Genomic DNA, 26,685 nt, shown 5'->3' with positions numbered 1-26,685 from the left:
ACGTGGCCGCCGCCCTGTTACCAGCGCCCCTGGGCCTGTTGCGCCCTTGGGCTAACCACTCAGCCTGCTGCCCCACTCTGGGGCCTATGTCGCGCTCTTCGTGGCCGCTGCCCCCGTCTGGGCCTATGTCACGCTCTTCGCAGCCGCTGCCCCCGTCTGGGGCCTAAGCCATGCCTCACGCACCCTGCTGCCCCCTTCTGGGACCTATGCCATGCTCTGCATGCCCGTTGCCCTCTCTAGGGCCTGTGCCGCGCCACTCGCGCCCGCTGCCCCCTTCTGGGGCCTAAGCCGTGCCCCGCGCACCTTGCTGCCCCTCTCTGGGACCTATGCCATGGTCCGCATGCCCATTGCCCTCCATAGGGCCTGTGCTGCACCTCTCGCACCCGCTGCCCCCTTCCAGGGCCTTTGCCGCGCTTCCCGCACTGGGGCTACAACCCCCACTCGCCGAGCGCCTCTCCGACACTTGTCCGCTGTGCCGACTGTGTCACACACTCCGTGCCCCCCCGCTGGGCACCAGGAGCCCCCAAGCCACTGGGGCAGCTCCTGTGAGGCCTCCTCACGCCCCTACAGCCTCACCCGGTCCTCCGGTTCTAACCATAAATAAACCAAACAGTCAGCCAGCCAGCTACAACACAACAAAAGGCCTACCGGTTTATAATCCAAACTTCACACAGTGCTGACTCTCAGTCACACTGCTGTCCAGACTCTCTCTCTCTCTCTCTCTCTCTCTCTCTCTCTCTCTCCCCTCGCATCATTGCAGCCGGCCAAACCACCATCATTGACCCTGCTGCTCAGCTCTCCCGCAGAGCTGCAGTTCCTGCAGCTGCCAGAGGGGAACTGCTGCTAGGCCCTGGCCTGAGCTGTTATAAAGGGCCCGGCCCTACCCCCTTCCGGTCACCTGACCGGCTGGTTGCCATAGCAACCCACAGCTGCGCTGCCTTGCTGATTGGCATCTCTCCTTCCACTTATCTAAGGCACAGGACACCTCAGTGCTCCTGTGACAGTTAATATTTGATTTTTAAGACAAAATGTTTAAATGTAATATTACCTTGCCCCAGAATGCACTATTCCAAAATCCACAGCACCCTGCTTGAGAATCACTGGCTTATATGGGCCACTGTTTCACAGTGGGGGTGTGATGGTTTACAAGATCCTTTACTGCACAGTAAGCTAATCTACTGCACAGTAAAGCATCACCATGTAACTGTGCACAGCAGCTACTGTGCAGTAAATTAGTGTACTGCACAGTTAGCTAGTACCTGCAAATACCTGGCACTGCCTGTACCACATTGCATGGGCCCAGCCCAGGGCCACACACAAGTGGGCAGCACCAGGCCTCTCTGGCTGTCACCCAGGTTCCTGGCACCACTCACAGGGGCTATTGCATTGGGCCAAGCCAGGTCCTGCCTTCATGGAACCAGTCCTGATGGCGCATGGGGCACTTGGAGGCAGGACCTGGCCCAGCCTGACTCATGGCCCCTGCAAGTGGTGCCAGGACCCTGGGTGACAACAAGAGTGGCCTCGTCCTACTGGAAGGTGCACAGGCCCAGGCCAGGCCCACAACATGCAGCACAGGTGGCACTGAGTCTGAGATGGCTGTGTTGCCCTGTGGGGTCAGGCCAACTCTCAGGATCTCAATATTGTGCTGTTAGAGAATTGCACATATACAAACACACAAATCAATTAGGTGCGCGCGCGCACACACACACACACACACACACACACACACACACACACACTACCAGCTCAGGCACATACACATCTAAACCAGCCTAGGCACATGAATACTTATCACCAATTCGAGACCATACACCAATTCAAGCCCATACACTATACACCCCAAAAGTTAGACACAGATCACTAGAACCGGTAGACTACAGAGAATCTGGCTGAGGAACTGAGGCTTGGGTTTACTTAAGGTAGACTGGAACTGGAAACTGAGGCAGACAGCTAAGATATTGCAGGAGGGACAGATAAGTGGTGCAAGGAGGAGACAGCCTGAAAAGAAACTGAGGCAGAAACCTGGTTGCTCAGGGGAAAAGAAAAAGGCAGTGGGGATAAGACAGTGGCAAAGAAACAGGGAGTTTGGAGGCAGAGAGGAGCTCAGGATAGTGTTGGATGTGGCAGTGAGCCAGAAGCAGGAGAAGGAGAAATGAGACAGAAGTTAGAGGGGCGAGGAGCAGAGATTCGAGCAGGGCCAAACCATAGTAAAGCAAAACCCAACTTAGGGGTCCAAATAACAGTTTTATTAAACAGACAACATGCTACACAGCTCCGTGAAGTTATTGGTTCCTGCACACACACAAGCACTCACAATGGCAGCAGGAGAAAGAGACTCAGTGGAAGGGTTGGAGTCCAAGTCCTTGGTTGAAGATGGGGTGGAAGGTTATAGCTACCTATCCAGGCTGGAAAGGGGTCCTTGTCCAGTAGGTGTTGTCCAGAGAGTGGTCACCGGCAGGGCCTCTGGGTGAATAGGTGGTGTGGCATGGTGCTGGTCCAGATGGAAAGGGAGTCCCAAGGAGTCAGTCTTCACTACCCCTTTTATGGGTCAGACTACCTCTAATCTCCTGTGGGGACGACCTGTCCAGGCAAGCTCAGTGCTGTTCCAGAGGGCTCCAGGTGTTCCTACTGAGCATGTGCAGCCTTGGCACAATGGCGGGTTGCCTCATCTTTTGTTTCTTAACTGCTGAGGGTGGTTCCAAGGGCTGGGTGCTTGGTCCAGGTATAGGTGTTGATCGTTCAGTCATTCAGAAGGAGCTATTTTTAGACCTACTGCCATTGTCTCTCAAGCACCCTCATTCATCCCCATTCAGTCAGGAACCAAGTTACATAGGAGGGGTAGGTGTGAGTCATGGGTTACACAACCAGGCCTGGGAACAGGATGGAAACTTGACAAACAAAATGGAAACTTGACATGACTTATGCTAACTTACATATGTAGGTCTAAAACATACAGTACCAGTAAAACAGTAATATAGAACAGTAAAATCAATATAGACATAACAATTATACAATTTAAAGAAGGAGAAAAAACAAAACAAATACCATTTTGTACCAAAATAAAAGGTTGAAGCTTATCCTACGTCTTAGCTCACTTATCCTTATCTATAGGGAATAGAGAGGGAAAGAAAAAGTCAGAAATGGTTGGGGAAGGGGAGAGAATGCATTTTAAAAGAAAAAAAGAAAAATTAGGGGTTTTGCTACAGCTGGGGCTGCACTGCACAGTGGGAGGGTTCTACCAGCAGCAGTCCCTGAGCACCCCATGGCCACTGCTGCTGTGGGGGGGACTGTGTGCCCTGGGTGGGGGCATTGTCACAGCCCCCCCTACTCACAAACTCCATACCCACATACCCAGCCACAAATTCTCCCAACTCCCCACAAAACCCACCCCCACCCCTCACACACCTCTTTCCCCCCACAAAACTTACCTCTTGTGTACCCAGCCAGCCACATGAGATGGGATGAGACCTGCTAGTGGGAGCTGTGACTGTAGGGGCAACTGCCACGCTGCAGCACTGTCCCATGCCCACTCCAGTTCTGGGACATGTGGCTCCAGCCTGGGGTGGGGCTGGTTCCAGGAACCACTTGGGGGATGTGATGGGCTAGGAAGAGAGGTGGAGGTGGCAGCAGGGGTATGTGAGAGATAGATGGAGGTTGGGGAGCATTCCAGGTAGGAGAGTCTTCCAGAGCCACCCTTAGAGCCCCCTAGAGCAGCCTGTGCAGGGGGAGGCCAGTCTGGGAGTAAAGGGTCCAGCTGAGGGCTTCCCAGGAATAGCATGGGGCAGGGAGCAGAACAGCAAGGGCTGGCACTGCTCAGAGCCACAAAGCAGTAGGTGAGGCAGCTGTGGCTAGACTCATGTCCTGGTGCTGGGACAGAGCTGTGGCTGGGAGCTAGTGGGGGCAGGCAGAAATTTTGGATCAGGACAGAGGGGACTCAGTGGGAGCTGTGGATTGAGAGTAAGGGGCAGGAGCAGGGCACTGCTGCTTAGCACCACATATCCTGGTGAGTGAAGGGGATAGAGGCAGCTCTGATTTTTTCTATAACAAAAAAAACCAAAAGTAAATGCCAAAGTGTATAGATATTTAGAATCCATTTTATGATGATGACAGAGGCACTGGTAGACTTCCAAATTGCTTTAAACTTGTAAATATATCAATAAAACATTGCCCAAGTGATTTCTCTATACATAGTGGTATTTCATTTTAATAGAAAAAGAATATGGATTTGGGGTATTTTAATGAGAGAATTTGGGTTTTTTTAATCAGAGAATTTGCAATTTTTAAACAGGGAGTACCAGGGTCTCTGCTGGTGAGACAAGTGGGAAGGCCCAGGCAGAGGACCCTGTCCAGGGACAGCACTGGGGACATAGCTGGGGGCAGATGAGGTGACTGGCCTCTTGGACATTTGGAGCCAAGAGGACATGCTTTAACAGTTCAAAGTGGGCCAGTGCAAGGAACACATCTTTTGCATGATAGATGGCAGAGTGGGGGCACCAGAAGACATGACAGTAGTGCTGCCAGATGGCCAACTGTACAGCCACAGCCCACTGGCAACTGGCCCAGAGGTGCAAGAAGCTCTGCTGCAGTGCCCATACCACAGCCTAGGTGGCCAGGCAGTCCCCATTCAGGTCTGGCAGGTATGCAGCGATGAAACCACAGGTCCAAGATTGGGGATGCTGTTGCAGGTGGCAGCAGGTCACAGATAGGCAGCAGCCCCCACTGCCAGATTGCTGTAGTGGGTAGAGGTTGCAGGGGCCACTCCAGGTTAGGTCTGCTTCAGCACTCCAGCTGGCATAAGGGGTAGTGTCCCCAGATACCAACTGGCAAGGCTTCAGAAGCTCCTGTCTATTTGTATCTTCAAGAGTTCATGGGCCTTAAGGCCCACCTAGGAACTAATAGCCCCCACTATGTGGGACCAGAGTGTGAAAGATACAACTGATAATGTATCTTTTCTTTTTTTTTTTTTCTTTTTTTTTTTTTTTGGAGGGGAGGGGGGTTGGTGGGACAACGAAGGAAGAAGAAGTGTAGGAATGATGTGAGGGTCAAAGGTTCAAAATGTGAAAAGAAGTTCTCCAGAGGGGGACACTGAGCAGAGCCCCCAGGCCGTGCCCACCAGTCCTCAAAGGCATCCAAGGAGCCAATAGACCCTGCCCACTAGTGCTCCACCCAGAAATGTGCATGAACAAGGAAGAGGAAAGCAGCCCCACAGTCTCCAGGCACCTTCCCAGCCAGAGCCTCCTTCCTGCTCAAGTACAGGGCCCACTCGGTCAGGGCCAGGAGGAGGTTGACCAGGAGGTCCTGGGACTTGGTGGGGCCACGGCTGAGGTGACCATAAACAAAAAGGTGGGGGCGTGAAATTCAACCAGAACCTCAAGAAGAGGTTCTAGAGGTGGAGGAAGAGGGGATGCAGCCTGGCACACTAGAGGGTCATGTGCACCAGGGTCTCCCTCTGCCTGCAGAAGGAGCAGGAGACTGGGATGTCTGTGAAGCTCACCACATACATGCCTGTAGCAACAGCTCCATGGAGGAGACACCAGATGAGGTCCCCAGTGGCTTGTGGGATGAGGGTGGAGTACAGACTCAGTCACTGGGGTTTCCCAGTGATGCCCTCACTGAGCAGGTCCTACTACTTGGTATCTGGGTGGGACACGAGGGCAGCATGATGGACAGTACAGCACACGAGCATGTAAAGTGGCAGCAATGGATGGTGGAAAAGCAGACCGGTCTGGTATCCTCCAGCTGGCTCAGGTGGTGAAGTAGGGAGCACTGTGAGGCCAGGCGAGGCACCAGCCCCATGACAAAATCTGGTGGGCTTGAAGACGCAGGGGTGGCAGGGACTACTAGCACACAGGACCTGGTCAATAAGGACAAGGTCATCAGGAGGTAGGGCAGATTTCACCTCCTGGACCAGAAGGCAATTTGCACATGTCATAGATAGACCCATGTGCTGGGCCAGCGCAATGGGGTCCACCCACTCCCGCCTATCATAGTCCAGGAGGTGTCCAATATGGGTGACACCAGCCAGGATAAGCCTTTGTTGCAACTGGGGTGTCTCTGCCATCGGCACCTCCAGCTCTGGGTTTCAGAGGAGGTGCTTGACAAGCAGGTTGGCACCCTGGGTGACTGCTATGGGGAACCTGGAAGCAGAGACCAACCTCCAGGCCTGGAGGAGGTCCTAGTAGAAATCTGGCAGCCCTCACAGGTCCTGCAAGGAGAAGCCCCACAGGCTGAGGAGCTGCCAGTCGTATCAGAGGCCCCAGAAGTAGCAGAGAAAAGTGCACCCCAGGTGGCCCCATGCTGTATGGCTACCAACACCGTATAGCAGTCACTTCAGAACCTGAAGGCAGAATGCCAGGACTTGGCTGTGCAGGCAAACCAGGCCCTGGCCACCGTGCCAGCCAGAAAAAAACTCCAGCGCCCATCTCTGGAGTCCCGCCAGGACCTCCAGGGGTGCAGGCAGGGTGTGTAAGCAGTGCCAGAGCATGGACAGGACCAGCTGATTCAGCACCAGCACTCTCCCATGCAGGAAGAGACATCTCAGGAGCCCTGCCCATGCCTGGAGCCACTCCACCACCCTTGCCTCCAGCTGGTGCCAATTCTCTGGCACTATGGCAGAAAGGGGCCTGTGGGGGTCACGTAGACCCTCAAGTAAAGCAGCAAGCTTGCACTCCAGCAGATTCCGCACAGCACGGATGGGAGTGAGCCCACCTGCCACCCATCACCCACCACCAAGACTTGGTCCAGTCACCCAAGTCCTGGACCATGAGGAGTACATCATCAACATATGCTGACAGGACAAGCCACACTGCCAGCTCCTGGAGCATCAACCCCACCACCAGCTTCCACAGGGCTCCAGGGCCAAGGCATACGTCTGGCCTGACAGTGGGCAGCCTCGACACACCCCTCTCCTGAATGGGACAAGCTCTGTCAGGGTCCAGTTGAGCTTAACCAAAGGCGTACAGTACCTGAAGAGCCCACACTAAGTAGAGCCTAAAATGCTTTACCCCATGCCTGTGGGGTACCCATGACCCACTCTGTTAAATGCCTTTTCCTGATCCAAGGATAGGAGGGCAAGACAGGCCCTCCTGGCATGCTAGCTCCAGGAGGTCCCAAACCAGGTACAGGTTTTTGAAGAGGGAACATCTGGGCACCATATACATCTGGTCAGGATGGATCACATCCATCAGGATGGACCACAGATGCAGAAAGATGGCCTTCACTGCCACCTTGTAGTCTGTGCAGAGGAAGGACACAGGATGCCAGTTCCTCAGGTTGCAGGGATCCCCTTTCTTTGGCAGGAGGGTCAGCATGGCCCTCCAGCATGACTGGGGAAGTTCCCCACATCTCTCTAATTCAGCCCAGACTGCAGCAAGGTCCAGGCTGAGGATGTTTCAGAAGGCCCGGTAAAAATCCATGGTCAGCTCGTTGATACCCAGTGCTTTGTTGCCAGGCATCAGGCAGAGGGAGGCCAAAAACTTAGCCATAGCGAGAGGAGCTTCCAGCCGGTCCCAGTTGCCCAAGCTGACCTGCAGGAGTCCTTCCCACAGGGTCTGATAGACTTCAGTGTTGGTTGGATCCAGGGAGAAGAGCTTCATAGAAGGCCCGCACATGCTGGTGCATCTCACCTGGATCTGCGAGGGGGGTGCCATCACCCACCAGAAGGCAGGTGATGTACTTCTTGGCCCCCCACCTCCTATCCAGAACATAAAAGCAAGAGCCATGGTCCACTTCCTGAAGGAGCTGGACACATAAGCAGACAAACTCACCGTGGATGTAGTGGTCATCAAGAGCATGAAGCTCTTCCCATCTCTCCTGACACTCTCCACAGAGGGATGGGTTGGTTGGATCGGTGACCAGACACCTCTGCAGCTCTAGCACTTCTTGCTCAAGTTGCTTCCGGACCACCTCCCTCTGCTGGGTGCACCAAGTGTAGCTGCAGCAAAAAAGCCAGTTGCGCACTTTCCCCACATCCCACCATCTCTGAGCCGAGGGGAAAGCTGCCCATTGCTCCCACCAGGCCAGCCAGAACTCCCAAAAACTCACATCCTCCATCAGACTGATATTGAAATGCCAGTAGGCCAACCCCGGATGCCCAGGCCCCAGCGTAGCCTGGGCCCAGACAAGGTGGTGATCACTGAAAAAAGGGGTCAGCCAGATGCCAGAGTAGGCCTGGGCAAAGTGTGGCAAAGAGATATAAATCTAGTCCAGCAAGGAATGGCATGCCTGCTCCTCCCCCAACCTCAGCCAGATGAAGGCACAGGGGATTGGCAGGGTGACACGCAAGCCAGACATCCAGCAGGGAGTAGTCAGTCAGGATCTCCCTGAAGACACCCGTGGCAGCCTGGTTCCACTCCCTGCCTGACCGGTCTTAACATCTAGGGTGACATTAAAGTCCCCACCAAGGACCAGGCACTCGTGAGGGTTGAGGGTGCCAATGTATGTGGCTGCCTAGTGGAAAAAAAATCTATCAACTCTGGGTCCCTTGCAGGGGTATACATGTTCAGAACATTTAGGATCAGCCCCTGGCTTCTGGACCCGGAGGTGCAGCAGTGGCCTGGCACTACCTCAATGTCCTGGAAAACCTCCAGCTGCAGGCCTGGGGAGAACAGGGTGGCCACCCCACAAGAGGTGTCCAAGAGGTGACTAAAAAAGACCCTGCCTCCAGCCACCAATTAGGCTTATCAGCTGGAGTCGTCAGGGTCTCCTGCAAGAATACCATGGGGTACCCTCCCTCGTGAAGGAAGGACAGCACCCAGCACCTCCAGAGACCCTTCCTGCAGCTGTAGACATTGAGGGTCGCAATATTAAATGACCTCATGGCTGGGGGGATGGAGTAGATGGTTCAGCAGGGGTCTCACACATCTCAACCAGTGCGGGGCCCGCCGGTTTGCATAGCACCTTCCCATACATATAAAAGGGTATCTGTGAAACCGTGGACCTGCCTATAGATCCAGGCATTGCAGCTTTTGGGGCCCTTGCCTTCCCCCATCAGCAGCCTTGTAGTGGCAAGGGCGCTGTCAAAATCTCCCGTGGTCCAAGGTGAGCTGTACCTTGCTGGCAGACTGGCGGGTGTAGTCACAGTCAAGAAATGCAAGTAGCTCACCCCTGGGGACCACTGGGACTGAGAGGTCTGCAGGCTTCATGGAGCCTGCTGGTTCTCAGGCATCCTCCTGCTGGTCCTGGGGCTCAGTGGGCTCCTTAGGCACCATCTCAACCCCACAGTCCACTATGACCCCAGACTCTGGTTGGGATTGGGAGAACTCTGCAGCCCCTTGGGACAGAGGTGGGGGCAAGGGTCAAGGTGTGGCTCCTTGACAAGATTGTGGGGTAGAGTTGGAGTCCCAGGGGGTCTGTTCAGGGTTCCTGACAAGATCAGCTTGTTGATCAGGGGACCCAACCCCGACCCCCTCTGGTGTGAGATCATGGGGCAGGCCACAGGTGAGGTTTTTCTGGGAAGGGGAGGGAAAAGACCTGTCACGCAATGAGATGGCTTCTGTGTCTGCCTCAGGGTCCTGGTGACCTCCCTCTTCAGGGTTCACCTAGGTGAGCCCCAGGGCCCCTGTCTCCCCCAGATCACAGGGGGAGGGCTCTGCTGCTGGACCTCCTTCTGGAGGAGTCTCAGCACGCATGGTCTCAATGGGTAGGCCCTGACCAGAGTGAGGGGCTTCCTGCATGGGCTCCTGTTCAGGAGTGTCCAGCAGCCCCAAAGCATCCTCTACTGGAATACTCCATTTAAATCTTCCCTGAGGGTGGGGTGGGGAGGCAGGTGCAGCTGGGGAGGCCCCCAGAAGCTGAACTGCTCCTTCTCCCTATGTGATAGTCTGGGGGGGAGGGGGAGAGTCATCTATGTCAGAAGACTCCAGCTGCACCCAGGCCTTTCTCTTGGCTTTGTGCCTGGAGGGAACCTGCACCTACTCAGCCATGAGGCAGTCCTCAGGTGGACAGTCTCCAGCAGAAGGTGAGGGTTGGGATGGTGGGGCAGTTAAAGCTGGGGGTGGGGGGCCCTCTCCCTTTCCTTCCCTGGCCACTGCCTCACCTGGTTGGGGGGCACGGTCCCCCAAACTCATGGGAGGCTTGTAGTTGGGGTTGCGGTGCCAGGGGGGCCTGAGTGGGGAGGGGTGCTGGTGGTAGGGGCACCCCTTTTGCTAGTGGGACCTGTGGATGCCTTCTCCACCTGGCCCATGGGGCAGTCATGATGCAAGTGCCCCAGGGCACAGCACCAGAAGCACCACAGGTCCCCCAGCATATAGAAGATCCTCACTAGGCCCCCCCTGAAAAGTAATTATGAGCCTGGCCTTGGCCCCAGGTCACACTCCTGCTGCCAGCTGGATCATGACCTAATGACAGAATAAGCACACGTGGTGGAGGCCGACGTCTTAGCACCCCAGTGAGAGGGCCACCATTGGGGAGATAACTCTTCCCAAGGTTTGGAGATAGGGGAGCAGGGACCAATTGGGGATAAAAGGTGGGGCGGAGCTGAGGACCACTCTGGTCCCCAGCTCTTCTAGGGCCTCGAAGGGGACATATTCATCTTCCACCACAATCCCCCTCTCTACCACCTTTTGGGCGGCAGCCTCCAAGGCAAGGAAAAAGACCCCCTTGCCGTGAAAGTGGGAGGCCGCCACAATCTTGGGGGCCCCCCACTACCCGAGTCAGGGTCTGCACCCTGGTCTCAAAATGCAGAGGCAGGGTCTGAATCTCACTGAGCTACATCCCCACAGGAAAAAAGCTGGGAGGGCTATGCTTGGGGAATGTTGGGGAGAGAACACACAGGCGCTAGGGATACTTGAGCTGGCTTATTTAGCCACACAACAGACACCAGGGCAGGGGGAGTGGACCACAGGACTTACCACACAAGGGCAAAATACACAGGGAAAGTTGCTGAGGCAGAGGTAAAAGATGGCTGGAGTGCTGAAGGAGCTTTGGTTGTTGGAGAAGAGTTCAGGAGCCCCTCAGGCCTCCAAATAGTCACTCAGCAGCAGGCAGGGAAGCAAAGCAGGGTCAGATGCAGTGAAGCAGCTATGAGAGAGGGCAGGAGCAATCAGTCAATTAAGGAGTAATCCAGTGCAGGTGTGGTGTTGAGTGGTGCAAGGTGGTACAGCAGGGAATCTCCCTATCTCCTGAGGGGGGGCAGCAGCAGTAGAACAGACAGTAGCAACAGCAGCAGTGATGGTAGGAGCTATCCAGTTCAGCCACTCAGGGGGTGCTTCTGATGAAAGTGGAAGTGAAGATGGGGATGCTCTGCCAAGGCAGTTGGGGCAGGCAAGGTTCCTTTAGGCTATGGCAGTGATGGTGAGGGAGGAGCCCACAGGCAGTGAAGGCTCCCTCCCCAAGCTGTCCCCCGACCGCGGCTTGGTGGTGGCTGGGTACCAGGCCAGAACAGGGGTGCAGAAACTGGGGTGTGGTGAGGTGCAGTGGGCCCCTCCCTGAGGGGGGACAGCAGCATGCAGCAGAGGACCCCCCACGGCAGGGGAGGGGCAGCAACAGCATCAGCAGCCCAAGGCAGGAAGGGGTGCAGCCAACTTACTCCAAAACCTCTGAGACCAAGCTAGTAGTAGCCAGAGGCAGGAAAGGGCCTGGCCATCTTCTCCCCAGAAGCTCCTGAGACCAAGCTTGCAGCAACCAGCCACAGAAGCAGCAGCCTGGGACAGGAAGGGATGTGGCCAACTTCCTCCAAAAGGCTCCTCCCCCAGAAACTCCTGAGAGCAAGTAATCCTGACCTAGTTGCCAGGGCAGCTTTTTATACTGCTGGGGCCAGCATGGGTGCTGGCCCCAGGCTCTAGCTCCCCCTACCTCAAGATCTGGGAGGAGCTGGGCAGGGTCAGTTTGCCCCAAGTGGCACAATTTGCCCCACACTAAAATGCATGTTCAGGCACATGTGCTGAAGCAAAAATCTCTGGCCACTCCTATTTGAGCTGCTGCAAGTGCACAGGCCTGCATGTGTGGGAAGTGTCCTCTGGGAGCAGATTTGCTCTCAATGGCCACGTGTGTAGATGCTTTCCCAGAGAAAGCTTACTGCATAGCATTTTACTGTGCAGTAAGCTTACCATGCATTAATATCATGTGCAGATATGCCCAGCATCATTTTCTCCAACTTTAGGTTACAATATTTTATGGCATAAGTAGTTCCATCTCATTGTACAGCTGTTACTTGAAAATCTTTGTTCAGTATTTATTGGAGCAGCAGATTGGCACGGAAGAAAAAGGAAAAGAAAAAACATTTTAAAAACAGTTTGCAGTTTTGCAGGCAGAAGCAAACTCTCATTTCCATGCCACCTACAGATTTTTATACATTTCTTTGTCCTTCTCACACTATGCAAAAGAAATTTCTATTTGCTTTACTTCAATAAATGCAAACATTTGATTGATTCTTATGCAATTTAAATATGGCTTAAGGAGATAGTGCATAAGAGTTTCCTTATTCATCTCAGAATCTATGCAGATGGGTGATTCCCATCCCAGTAATGGCCTTCAAAGGAATAGGTCCTTTTATTAAGTTTTGGTCACTGTTCATTCCCAAGTGAAAAGAATTTTTACTATGGGCATAAAGGCCTGAAAAAATGTCCAAATGAAATGTGTAGGGTAGAAGAGAGTAATTATAAGAGACACTATAGATAGGAACTGGTAGGATAAGGTTCTACATAAGGCTGTGGCCTGCTCTGAACATTCCTGTGATGAGATGTGGTGATGGGAGGCCAGCCATGCCGGCTTGTTCTATACTAGAATACAGGGACGGAAGGAAAGGCCAGACTCCCAGGGTGGCACTGTGGCAGACTCCCCTGGTAGGAGACCTGCAGTTTTGGTCAGTTCCAACACTCAGGAGACATAATAGAGTTTGCTGATAGCAGGCATTGCACTACCACAAATCAAAATAGCTTCAAAGCAGGAGTTTTGTGAATATAGGATCATAGGAAAGTAAGCTTGGAAGGGACATCACAAAGTCAGCCTCTTGCTCAAGGCAGGACAGTTTCTTACTAAACCATCCCAGCCAAGTGTCTGTCTAATATTCTTTTGAAAACTTCCAAGGATGGGGATTCCACAATTTCTGTAGACAGCCTCTTCCAAAGTTTGCCCACCCTGATAGTCAGAAGGTTCCTCCTAATCTCCAACCTAAATTTCCCCTGCTGATGCTTGAGGCTTTTGCTTCTAGTCCTGTCCCCTACAGCCATAGAGAAAAACCCATCTCCATCCATTCTGTAATTGCCTTTCAAGTATTTGAAGACTGTTATCAAATCCCCCCTGTTCTCTTCCCTGGACTAAATAACCTTAGTTATTTCAGCCTTTCCTCATAAGTCTTGCCTCCCAGACCCCTTATTTTTAGCCTGTTTAAGCTTCAGCTAGAGAACAGAAATGATATCCCTGCAGCTTAGGAAATCAATTGCACACCAGGAATATAAAATAGTTAATTTGTGCTTTTGACCAACAACCATGGTCTACTAGTTCAACTGAAAATAGTTCTACTTGTGAACACAGTCAGAAATCAGGGTTTCAAACTAACCTGAGTGACTTAGGAGCATAAGTCCCAGATATGTTCAGTGGATATAAGTTTGTATGTTCCTATATCACTTTAAAATGGGGATAAATCATGCAGGCACTGAGAATTTTATCTTCCATTTTCAAATTTTACTTACATAGCAGATTCAATCTTTTTAAGATGGGTTCAAGACATGTAACTTGATCTTCCATCTCAGTTCATCTCTAGAGCTAGGAAGGAATTATAATATATAAAAATGCCATTTCTATTATTTCTACAAAACACTCCATTAAAAGAGAAACAATTACAAAAAATAAGTAAGTTTACGAATGGTAAATTTAAAAAAATGGGTAAAAATTGTAATCTTTAACTACTGCATCTATTACCATGTAGAATATCAGTGTCATTCCATCTTACCTAGAAAGTCATAGCCAGAGGCAGATCCAAGATTTGGCAAAAGAGGGTGTGGGCGCAGCAACCTGCACTGCAGGGGTGGCTGCAGCTCTGCTCCAAGGCTGCTCCTTCTCCTTCACACACCAGTGCAGTGAGATGGTGCTGCGGGAGCCTTTGCAGACTTTTTCAAGTCCACAGATCAGGTAAGAATCCCCACTTTCCCTCTGAGTCATGTCTTCTCTTCTTCCCTTTACCTGTTTCCCCTGCCTACCACTGTGGCTTTCTCCACTGTCACTGAGGCGAGGACAAGTTTAGAGCCTCTCCTGCCCACTCTACAGGGCTGCACAAGGGCTGGGCTGGGCTGAGCTGAGCTGGGACAGCAACAATGACAGCAGGAGTGGTGATGTGAGGGAGTGGGTTTGACCACCCTGCCTGATCCCCCTGGGAGTAGAAGCGTAGAGAGGGACCCCCCACCAGCCCATCACCGCTGTTTCTGCCCATCGTTGCTACTGTTTTTGCATTTCCAGTATGGTTGGGGCGGAGGAGCAGCTCTGAAGATTCCCCCACCCCCAGATGCCAGGGAAAGCATCAGTAATAGACAGGGAGGGGAAGGGAAGTGTCTCTGAGCACAGAGGGGAAGAGAAAGGTACTCCCCTGCCTTAGGGAGCTTTAAAAAGTCTCCAAGAGTTCCTGTGGTGTGGTCCAGTCTAAAAGGAAGGTGCAGCCTCTATCAGTTTAGATAGAGAATATTCAATTTGAAAGATTCATTTTCAAAGTACTTTTGTCAGTGCTACCTGGCCAGATATTTAATCTCCTTAAACAGAAACACATTGGGTATGTGTAGCTGAAACAGGGGCCCTAAATTGAAATGATGGGTTTTAAATTTGGGGCTGATTACACATCCCGCACTGACTTACCTGCCTCTCTGCTTGCTTACTTATGAAATTATACACTTCAGGGATTGGCTTTTAAGGGGGAAAAGGCTGCTTTTTGGATACTTTGAAAAACATGTGGTTTGAATTGAAACAGCTGTCTCAAGAACTAGTATGGGAATTTCATCTCAGTGTCAGAATGCAGTTTAGGGCAGAAGCTTTCAAACTTTATGACCTGAGGGCCCCCGCCTCACTTTTAATTACAATTTTGTCCATGCCACCCTTCCCAACTCCCATCCCCCTCACCATAGAGGAGCAACACAGCCAGGCACAGGGCACCCCTCATCCAAGCCACTGTGGCTTGGCTCAGTTAGGTTTGGCGTGGCTTGGCTCACTCAACAGGGTGGGCTCCACCTGCCACAGCTCCAGTGCCTCCAGCCTTGGCCCCACTGTGGCTCTAAGCTATGTGCCCACTGCACTGGGCTCCCAGAGGTGCAGCCGCCCATGGGCAGAACCTGCCCGGGGCTTCTCACGCTCACATCCTCCCATGAAGCTGCAATGGATACATCTCCTTGCAAATTTCTTGCCCATGCCCCTCTGTGCTGCACCTCCTACCCCACTTTCCTTCAGGCCTCCCAGGGGGGTGAGTCTCACAGTTTGAAAATCACTGCTCTATAAATTGGAGTTAACAACACTTGTTTTTAATCATTCTTTGTCGGCCTAATCTATTTTGTCTGTAATCTAGCTGAAGCAGGGATCATCTCTTTCTGTGTGTCTTGTGCAATAGGCCTTGTCTTGGTGGAGACTTCTAAGCACTGTGGTAATAATATTAAAATGCCTGGTTAAAATTCAGAGCTAATTTGCATAAAGTCATGGTAAGATCCCCTGTTAGGAGATCTGCCAGTTCCTCCATAGCAGAAGAACATAGTCAAAAATAGAGAAAGCTCTCTCAGTGAAATTGCATCTGTCTTTGAATGATGAGTTTTTAGGACAAATATTACCTGGGGGAAGTTGAAATGTAATTTATATCAAAGGAGTTTTAACATTCGCTGTGATTATGTTAACAAATGTTCTGGAAATAATTTAACTGATACATTAAATATGATCAATTTAAGCTAAATATTTTTATATTATGTCAAATAATTGTTGTAGATGAAACAGGGGCCCTAAATTGAAGTGGTGGGTTTTTAAAAATACCGCTTCAATTTAGGGCTGATTTAAACCCCTTGGAGCAGGGGCCAGGGCACTGGACGTGAGAAACGCTGGCAGACCACCTTCTCCTGCACTCCCACACTGTAGGCCACCTGGATGGCCAGCCCCAGCCCCCAGCCCCACTGCACATCCCCGGCACCATGCTCAGTGCAGACAGTTTTCAGAAAGGCACTTTATTCCCCTCCACAAACACAGACCTTATGCTCCTCCCTCCCCCCAATAGACCCTACCCCCTCACTCTCAAACCACATAGCCCCTCCCCTCTGACCCACAGAGTCCATCCAGCAACCACCACCAATAAAGTACCCTTTCCCATGAAGACTATGTGCAATGTGTTCTGTGTGTCCTCCTGGGGTGGGAGAAGTGGGTTGGGGGTGTCTAGGGGGTTGAGCCCAGGGACAGGCACTGAGGGGGGCACACCACTGTGAGGAGATATACACTACAGTGAGGCTGGCAGGTGTGGGGCTCCCCCAGAGTTGTTGGCACTGGACTTACGACACAGATACCTTGTTCCAAGTGGACCCAAGCCCTCAGACTGACCATGACTTCTCCATTCAATAATAGATGTTATTGAATACACAGTGCAAATGTTATTGATACACAGTGATAGCAAATAAGAATAATGGAGGCAAGGCACACAAAATAACCTTTCCATTATCTACCAGTCCTAGGGCTGTTGCAGGGGGCTAGTATATAAGCTTCACCATGAGGTTCTTTCTTTAAAGTCAGCAGCCTTGAGGTTTGGGGCTGTGGCACACCCCTAACAATGGGGTGGTTGAGAAAGGTTCTTGGTGTGCCCTCTGTCCATGGTAGCCTTGGGTTCCCCCTTCAGGAGGAGCTGCAGACAGTGAAGGTAGGTTGTGCCAAGGCCAGAGTGGCCTTCTGGGCACAGTTGTGCATTTGGAGCTGACAGGGCAGGCACTGGCCTGGTCTGCTATATGATGCCAGAAGCAGAGACTGTGGTGGGGTGGGTTTCTGGCACCCCAAAGGGCCTTCCCCTGCTTACAACTCATCACTGTCTCCAAGCCACAGCAGAGGCTCCAGCAGGCCTCCCATGCTGGAAAACATGGTGCATCTCTGGCCAGGTTCCCAGGGTGTGAGGATGTGGTCCAGCTGCCACATAAAGGGCATGGTCCTACAGGAAGCCTCCAACTTGTGGCTGTGGTTGGTAATGCTGATGCACTGTGCCCGCAGGGTCTTGACCTTTTTGCAGCACTGGTGCACTGACTCGTTGTGCCCATGCTCCCACATGCAGCCCACCAGGCCCTCATAGATATGGGCATTTGAGTGTCTGCTCTGGGAAAACTGGCTCAGGACCTCATATTTGTCCTGCAGCACCACAAGGTCTGTGGTCTCCTCCTGGGACCAGTTCTTCCCCCAGGAGGTGGTGTGTGGCATCAGGGACAATGGCACTGTGGCTCCCTCAATGGCCCTCAGGGGCTGCAGGTGAGAGAGGGCACAGCACGGGAGAGGGAGGCAGGCAGTGGGACTGGACTGGGGGTCAATGCTGAGATCCAGGCAGGCTGCTGTGGCTGGCATGGGACCACTGCTGCAAGACCTGGTGGCCAGAGGCTGGCAACAGGTTGCATAGGCCCCCAGGGTCACCACAGCATTTTAAAGACCAGGCTGAGGCAGGTAAAGGACCACTCCAGCCCCAGGGCTGGAGAAGCTCTGAGCCCTGTGGCTACCCTGAGGGTGCCTTCTCATGGGGGGGGGGGGGGACTGCCCGAGAGCAAATTTACTCCTGGTTGGTATCTACATGTGCTATGGTGCAGTTCATTTGCAACATGCATTTGCAGATAGTAAATTAATCATGCAGCAGAGAAACTTACTGTGCAGTAAGCATCTACACATGTAAATAATGATGCCTTGCCACACAGTCAATTAGTGTAGTAAACCACCTCATATAGATGCACCCACTGATACCATAATATGGCCCTGTATCTTCTTTGGGATCAACAAATCAGTTATTGTAGGACACATATTTAAACAAATCTTATGATATAGAGATGGTTAATACTGCAGGTTAACTTGAAAAGAGTTTATTTGTTCTACTCTCACTTGTTTAGATATGCAGAAGAAAGTTAAAATACTTATTCTAACCTACACAAACTAGTTCATTAGTATATTTTGCTGCAAGAGCAGGGAGAAATCTAAATTTCATCATCTTTTAATTTTTTTAAATCGATTGCTGGGAAACTTCTTACATTTTTGCACTATTTATTGGTTCTTTTGGTTTATAAAAAGGCTGGATTTACTGCTAAAAAAGAAAAGTTACAAACTACAAAGCCTCCTTAAAGAATCCAATCATCGAAAGTTGAGAACACTTATGCACTATATCTTTGTTGAGTCCTGCTAATATCTATGATAAACAAGATAAAAATATCCATAAATCCATAGAATTCCCATAGAGAGAGCACTATTGTCTTCAGCAAATAATGAAGCTGAGAACAGCTGAATTGATTCCATGTCTCCAGTTTCAATATTAAAGCAACAGCAGCCTCTAATTCACAGCTCTCATCTTTGACTATAAACTTAATGGTAAAACAAATATTTTTATTAGATTTATTCTACCTAGGAGAGAAACAGTTTTAAAACTAACTACACTGGCTGACTACACAAAAAACTATCTGAAGTATCTTAGGATTTTCCCTGTGATCTGAATACAGACCACAAGAATCTCAGCTTGGACTTGAGAGGTAGTTAAGAGGAACTGAGGCATAAGAACAAAAAGCATGAGGAGCAGCAAGGAGCATGCATGCCATACATGTACCTCTAGTTAAAAAGTCTCCACGCCTGAGCATATGAGGGCCATACACATCCCTAGCAGAATGTGCATGTGGATAATCACTTGAAAAAGAACCTCTGTTTACAAAGGAAAATATTTTTTCTCACCCTTCTCCCTGCACTATAAACCCAACTTTGAGAGTCAAAATTAAAGTATCCTTCACATACACTTATCAGTAGGGTGACCAGACACCCCAGACAAACTGGGACGGTCCAGGCTTCTGTAGTCCAGTACAGTTGTTTAAAAGCCACAGAGTGGAGTCTGGTGAGGATGTAGAGCAGCAGGGTGCACCAGGCAGACAGGCACCACTGCTGCTGGGCAGGAGCACTGCTGGTGGAGTGGAGCACGCACCACCCTTCTCCAGTCTACCTGCACTGCTCCTGCCTACCAGCAGTGGTGCCTGTCCACCAACCTGCCCAGCACACCATGCCATTCTGCATCCCCACCGGGGTCCACTCCAGGACTTTTGACCAACTGACTGGCCTGGACTACAGAAGCCTGGATTGTCCCAGTTTGCCTAGGAAATATAGTCCCCCTAACTATCAATATCATCACTAATACGGCATTTTCAGATTAAATTGAAATTGAATTCAATACGCATTGCCATCACAGGAGTTGAAAAAATGCAGCATGTTGGAGTGCAAAAAGCAGTTCTGTTGATGTGTGAAGAAGTGAGGAAAAACTCTCCCTAGCTAACAGCAGGGGGAAACTTACCATCCCAGCCAGATCCAACTACAAGGAGCAACCAACAGCAGTCATGGTTCATCAGCAGCTGCTCAATCAAGACCAGCCCTGCCCTCAGCAGCAGGGGTATTTCAGCCAGGGCTGAGAGGGGAGAGATGGATGCCAGATGAGCACATGGAGCCAGGAATGCTGAGACACCAGCAAAGGAGACCCAAGCCATGGAGAGCCAGCAGAGCTACCTCTCAGGAGCCCAGATAGGCTTTATTGATTTAAAATGCTGCCGTGAAGACCGCAGCAGTGAGGATGGTGTGGAGCACTGGCAGGAAGATGTGCCAAAGGAAGGGGCCATCTGGGGAACCAGCAGTTCTAAGCAGGGTTTTTTTGCTTATGGGTTGCTTTTTCTTTTCCTTTACTTGGTCATAGAGCCTAGGAGGCTGGGCTGTGGCCCTGGGAAAAGGGGGAAGGATCAAACCAATGCTGGCTCGGTCACACTGGCAGGGGAACTGACTTCAGGCTTGCCAAGGAGCTGAGTTGCTAAGGGCAAGTGGATGGACACACCATACCTGCGGAAGGCAGGCGGTGCCGCTGAAGCTTTGATGATGGATGCCAGAGCATCCAAGGCTGGGAAATGCCAAAGTTGGGGCAAAGGGGCCAAGAAGGCTTGTATCTTTCTTTCTGGTTCCTTTTATTCCCTTTTTGTTGGAGGGCCAGGCATTTAGGAAAGACCTGCAACTCTAAGGACTAGATTATCTCGTGGCCAATGAATGTCATCTGTGGTAGCCACAGCCCCACTGGCCAAGACTTACTTGAGTTCCATTTCACTATTTGTGTTGTCCTCCATTTTTCCTCCGTGGATCATGCCGTGACTGACAGAGGAGTGCTGGCTCAGTCATAGTCTCCACAAGCCAGGCCCAAGATGAATGGGCGTCTACAGAAGAAAAGTGCCTATTGAGAACCAAGGGCACAACAGATGCTGTAACAATAGGGTGGTGCTTGGACGTGTAGGGGAGGTTACAGCCCTATAGACAAACTGGACCCAGTTTGTCCAGGACTACATGCAGCAGAAGTGGACCATCCCCCAGCTAAGACAAATTTCAACTTCAGGATGCGGCAGGCAAGAATCAAGCAATCTCCGTTGGGTGTTAGAACTGAGTGAGCTCATGTCCCCATAGTCCAGGCTCACCAGGAGTGGGGCCTTTGGGCCCCACAGCCCGATCCTATACTGCACCAACATGATGATGTAAAAGAAAGGCTACCATTTTGTTCACTTTAGACTGTTAATTCTAGAGGAGACTGAATGGGAGTAAGAATTTATCTTCCTAATTGACATCAGCTGATATGCAAATATAATCCTGAAACCGATCTGTTAAGAAAAGTGCCATTTTGACAGACCAATTTTTCAGATTAAAATCATAAAGTATACTAGAAACGTTTTAAAATATGACTAAAATGTCACTGATAACATTTTCAGTCTGCTCGCCACAGGTTTTATGTGACAAAAAGGAGTCTCATAAGAATTTTTCCCATATGCCCTGAACTCAAAGACTTCACATTCTCTAAAAGCCTGACTCTGCTTTCTTTACTATCTCATTATTAGACAGCATGGCCTGTCAAAAAACCCAGCAAGGGCCAGTTTCAAATCTAACTGAAGTCAACAGGAGCCTTTTCACTGACTGCAATGAACTGGAAGATATTCTGGTAGTCCAGCTTAATAAGTGCAATAGCAGGAACCAGAATGACAATGTTAGCACTCCAAAGGAGGCACTTCAGCATGATTTTATTGCAAAGAAAAGAAGATTTATTTACTACTCAGGAATGATTCTTCAAATCCTTAACAAGAAGCCCTACTTCTTAACTGTTTGTGATATTTATTGCATGCTCTAAAATCCCATTTTATCTCAAGAAGAGCTATTTCCCTCAGTAGCTTACTTTGCAATTCATGTACCATGGTTTGTGATAAAGGTATGGATTACCAAAATGCAGGAAGAGGTGTAGCATGTTTTTTCTATGCAGCAGCCAGACTGAGGTTAAGGACAGATTTAATAAATATATGGAAAACTGTATTTAGGTTCAGGAAAGAATATGCAACTAAGTAGACAGATCAAAGACAAGTTGGAAAATTAAGAAGCCTGATCCTGATTTCACTTAAATAGATCTGATACCTGCATAACTGGGTGCTTCAGTGAGGTTACACCTGCTCTATAACAGTACACCTGAGATCAGGATCAGGACCATTCTTGTATCAGAGATATGCCATCTGAATATATGCCTTAGTGTTTCACTATTCCTGGCTCAAGAGAGTCTTTTGAACAATACATGTTGTCTGAAGGGACAGAGAGATGGTGCATAGGCATATTGAGTCTGATCCCACTTGGTTGAGAATTTGATCATTCTAGAGACACTTTTTTATCTTTCCTAAAAACACCACATTACTAGAATTATGAATTTTCACCCTGGCCTTCAGGTTCTCAGAAACTATTCCTAAGCATCCTAACTTTCAGTCTGTTTAGATTATACTTCCTGAACAGATCACTTTTATTTCAGCACTATCTAATCTGATGCTTGGAGTTTCTTTTGCATAATCTCTACACATTTTTTAATCCTTTTACCATTAAATAGGAGGTGCTTGATAGCATGTAAGATAGTAAATTATGGCCAAGAGTGAAACCTAGAATTGTATTTAATAATGGATTTCACTATTCAGTATTTATAAGTTTTTGTAATAATTATATTCTGACAACCTTGCAGCTTGAGAAACTGGCACAACAAACAAGGGAGAGTTTCCAATTTTTATATAGAAAAGCATAGGAATTAGGGTCACAAGCCAGTGGGCCAAAGGGAGCGTTCAGGTAAAAAGTAAAGAAACATCAACATGGTGGTAACATATGTAACGGGCAAACTGAGTTATAGGCTCTTAGCATAACTTTAGGCCTTCCCAGAACTAAGCAATTAAATTGTACAGAGTGCCTTATAAGGCACGGGGAAAAGTGAGTGCTGTGATTGATACAGTGGGCTAACCAGGTCCAGTAGTTTCCCTAAAAGAAAAGGAAACCAAAAAAAGGAATAGGTTTGGAGTATCTTATCTAAAAAAATGAGGTGAGAAACTTGAGGATTGGACTATTTGAGGTGAGAAAGTTACAAAAGTGGTGGACAAACAAAGGAACAGCTGTGTGCGTTGTGTTGCCACCCTGGGGAGACAAGAGCAACCCCGGAATCCAGAAACTAACATCCGACACACCCAGCAGAGGATCCGAGGCTGGTACCACCAAAGGTCGCTGCCATAATATCTAAAGCAGTATTTCTAAACCCATGGGTCACAGCCCAAAAGTGGGTTGCAAGAATATATGAAAGGGTTATGAACAAACTTTAAAAATGGATCGATAAACTTTAGAAATGGCTTTTCTTTTAAAGAGGAAAAACATGGGAAACTGTGGTTTTTCCCTTGCAGGCTGGCAGAGTTCCAGGCTTCGAGGGGCTGCTTGCCCTCCCCTCCCCACCCCACACACTTACCTTCTTCCCCACACACTGTGGGGCTGGGACCTGGGGTGGGGAGGGCACCAGGTCAGGAGTGAGGGGCACTGGGTCAGGACTGCCCATTGATGTTTACAAAAGGGTACTGGTACAAAAAAGGTTGAGAACCAGTGGTCTAAAGGAACCACTTGTCCAGTCATATTACAGGGAGGAAACTTGTAATAAAGCATACAGGTTACTGTTAAAGTTCACTTGATACCAAATTAGATGAGGGGCCAAATCGACCCTTGGGGATCTCTGGTAAAAGGAATCTTAGTTGCAACAACATATAGTCAGCACCTCAGCACCCCCAAGCCTTTAGTCCCTAGAGCACTCGAAAAGCAGCCTGCAGATGCCCCCCAATCTAAGGCCAGCTCCTTCAATCAACAGGCCTGGCTGAATGAGGCAGTAGGTGCATCTACGCATGCATTGAATCTGGGATCAGCTTACTTGCAACTAAACTATGCGTAAGTAAAGGCCCCCAGGCAGGCTTCTACACATACAGTGATGTGGGAGCAGTTTAGCTGCTCCTAGCAGCAAACTGCTACCACTTCCTGTGGCCCTGCAACAGGCCATTGCCACCGCCAGACACTGTCTGCTGGACAGGGATGGGACACTGTTTCCTGCCCCTGAGGGGCTGCCTGCTGCTGGGACAAAGACAATATCCCTCTGCTCCGGCAGTGGGGAGCTCCCATCTCCCTTATTGGGGCAGGGGACTTAGAAAGATCTTCAGGGGTGAGGCAGGTCCCAGCCCCCTGCCCCAATCCTTCAGTGAATATCCTATTTCTGACCCCAAATTCTGAAGTTACAGGGCTCAGGCTTAGAGATCCTTACTTCCCAGCATCAGCCCTGTGACCATGAAGCTGGCACTGGGAGATCCTTCTTTCCCAGAGCCAGCCCCACAACTGCAGAGTTGGTGCTAGGAGATGACGATCTCCCAGCCCAAGCCCTATGACTGGGGACCTCAGGCTGGGAGATAAGGATCTTCCAGTGATGGCCCTGCTGTTGCAGAGCTGCCTATGGAAGATAAGCATCTCCCAGCTCCCTGATTGTGACGATGAAGTGGAGGCTAGCAGATAAGGATCTCCTAGCCCCTGCTCCCTGATCATGATCTTAGAGCAAGGGGGCTTGGAACTCCCTGCTGCTGGGGCAGAGGGACATAGTCCCCAACTGGGCTCTGGTGGCAAAGTCCCCCTCAGCAGCAGGCAGCTCCCAGGGGCAGAAAGCAACCTCCTACCCCCTGGTGGCCAGCTGACTGGGAGCAGATTTGCTCCTCATCAGGCATCTACATGAGTGCTACCACACAGTAATTACTTGCAAGGAAATTTGCTACTTGCAAATTTACTTGTGATCAGTGAGGTTAAAGTGCAGTAAGTGCGTACGTGTGTAGATGCACATGCTTACTACACAGTAAACTAAGCTACTTTGCAGTAAAGTATTTCATATAGATACACCCAGCAAGTCTTCTTCCAGCGGCTGTGCATATGAATAGTAAAGCAGGAAATGCACAAAAAGGAAACTTAAACATTTCACGTTTCTTGTATATTAATATAACCTCTAACATCTCTTCTGTGGTCTTGTCCTCTTTCTGTGCCTATTTCCAAATATAAATAGTATTTTCACCCATCTTCTAAACCTAATACTTCTCTTTTAATAGTCTTGCTGTATGTCTGACCATGTCAGGCAAAATTTCCAAAAGTACTCAAATGACTTGGGGTCAGATTTTTGGGTCAGGTTTTTAGATGCTGAAAGACTGAAAAGAGAATCTTGTGAGATTTTGAAAAGTAGGTTAAGGATCTACATCTTACTAACATTAGAAACTTTTTGCAAATGCCAATAGGTGCCTGTCTGACTCATTAACCATTTAAATACCTTTGAAAATCTTATCTGAGGGGTATAAAAACCCAGTGTCTTACAGTGAAATAGTTGCCTAGTATATGTGGGCACGTTTGGAAATTTCATCCCTTGATATCATTATTATTATGCTGCTCTTTCTTGTACATAGCAGAACTTAACCAGGCTGTGGACAGCTGTTTGCAGTTTATCATGCAGAAAACAACAAGAAATGTAATTAATGTAAGAATAAAAGAATGAAAAATATATGAATGAAATGCCTGGGGCAGATCCTCAGTTGGCATTAATTGTCAGCGCTCCATTAAAATCAAAGGAGCTATGACAATTTACCTCATTTGGCAACCTGCCTTAGTCTATAGATAAGGTTGTATGAAAACCATGTTATGTTCTTTGAAAACACAGTGGGTGTGTCTACATATCCAATTAATTCAAAGTAATAAACTCAGATGCTTATTGCACTGGAGTTTACTGCTCCTGGATGCACAGTTTGAACATGTGCCTGAGATCACAGCATCTTGAGCTGAAACAAAGCAGCCCTAGGTAGTATGGGGTCTACAGGGGTTAGCCTACTAGTCTGGGGCTGCTCTGGCCCAGCTGAACGTACTGTGGAGGGGCTGGCTGGGGCACAAGTGCTCCAGTGTGGGGCTAGCCAGCAGGCAGCCCCCACACTGAAGCACCTTCATGCCTCGGCTAGAAGCATCAGCATCTACATGTGTGGTGCTGTAAAGTAAAAAACTCTGCAGCAGGGTAGTAACTTGTATTTACAAGTTACTACCCTGCTATGGAGTTTATTAGTTGACTCCAGCCTGATAGACCCTCACATATAGATGCCGAGATGTTTAGTGCAGAGCTAATTAGTCTACTCCACAGTAAATGTCTCATGTAGATGCGCCCAGTATAAGACTGTGCAATTAAAGCCTTAGAATCAGCTCCTCCTTTCTTGTATACAGTTTTACTCAGGCTTAAAGCCAATTCCCATTGCTGGAGCAATGTAAATGCACACTGATGTAAATCAGAATCAATATCAATGCATATACAGATGAAATAATTTTTACAGTGATGCAAACATAACTGCAGAGTATTCAATGGCATGCACTTAACCATAAAACCTAATTGTGGTTGAATATTTAGGCCAGCTGCTTAGCTGTGTGAACAGAAATAACTGGGCCACTGATGCCTGCATACACAGTAGCTATAGAACCAGTTAGTTTTTATAATTTATAAATGTGTGTATCCATATGAATACATAAATTGTCTTTGTCAAAAGGATTACATCAGGAGCTCAGCAGCTCTGGAGGGAAACAAACAGGGCATTGCATGAATTCCTTGAAGCTCCTGCCCACAACACAAATACTGGGTTAAAAAGTGGAGCCTCTCATCAGAGGTTTCTAGTCTTCATGGCATTTGTATATCCAAACTGAGTTGTTACCTACACAGTGGGCATGTCTACATGTGAAGTTTAATGCACAGTAGACTATTTTTCTGTGTATTAAAGCATCACATAAAAAGCCATGGCATTATGCTAATGTGTAGTAACATAATCAACTGCGCATTAAGCATCACTAAAAAAAGCATGTAAGTGTGCTACTGTGCATTAGCACAGCCTAATGCACATTAATTTAGTAACTCGCATTGGAGGGTGCCTGTATAGGAGTGCGGAGGCTGCTCCGTGACACTATAATTGGAGCAGGCTTGATTAATTGAGTGCATCAGAGCAGGCTCTATTAATCGAGTTTGCTGGAGCATGGTCATTACTGTGCTCCAGCAGCCTCCTGGGTCTCATGTATCAGCATCCATGAGCTTCACTAAGTGAGCTTTATTTCAAGCACCCCATTTGCCATTTTTAAGCACAGGGATGCTGATACATGGGATGCTGTGGCGCTTTAATTAGAGTGGCT

General features: G+C 49.4%; 1 long non-coding RNA gene across 1 annotated transcript; it reads right to left on the bottom strand.

The window, feature by feature from the left end:
* Positions 1-5,041: 5,041 nt before the first annotated feature.
* LOC149854841 (uncharacterized) lies at positions 5,042-13,701 on the bottom strand. The gene is made up of 3 exons (XR_016438711.1): positions 13,632-13,701; positions 10,851-11,019; positions 5,042-7,933 (listed from the first exon to the last, which is right to left on the bottom strand). It is a non-coding gene; the product is annotated as an uncharacterized LOC149854841 (long non-coding RNA).
* Between the last annotated feature and the right edge of the window lie 12,984 nt (positions 13,702-26,685).

Source organism: Crocodylus siamensis, chromosome 12 (genome assembly GCF_052110815.1).
Source record: "Crocodylus siamensis isolate JL-2025a chromosome 12, ASM5211081v1, whole genome shotgun sequence".
Lineage (NCBI taxonomy): Eukaryota > Metazoa > Chordata > Crocodylia > Crocodylidae > Crocodylus > Crocodylus siamensis.
The sequence above is the reverse complement of the archived record's forward strand: the minus strand, read 5'-3'. Positions and strand labels throughout refer to the sequence as shown.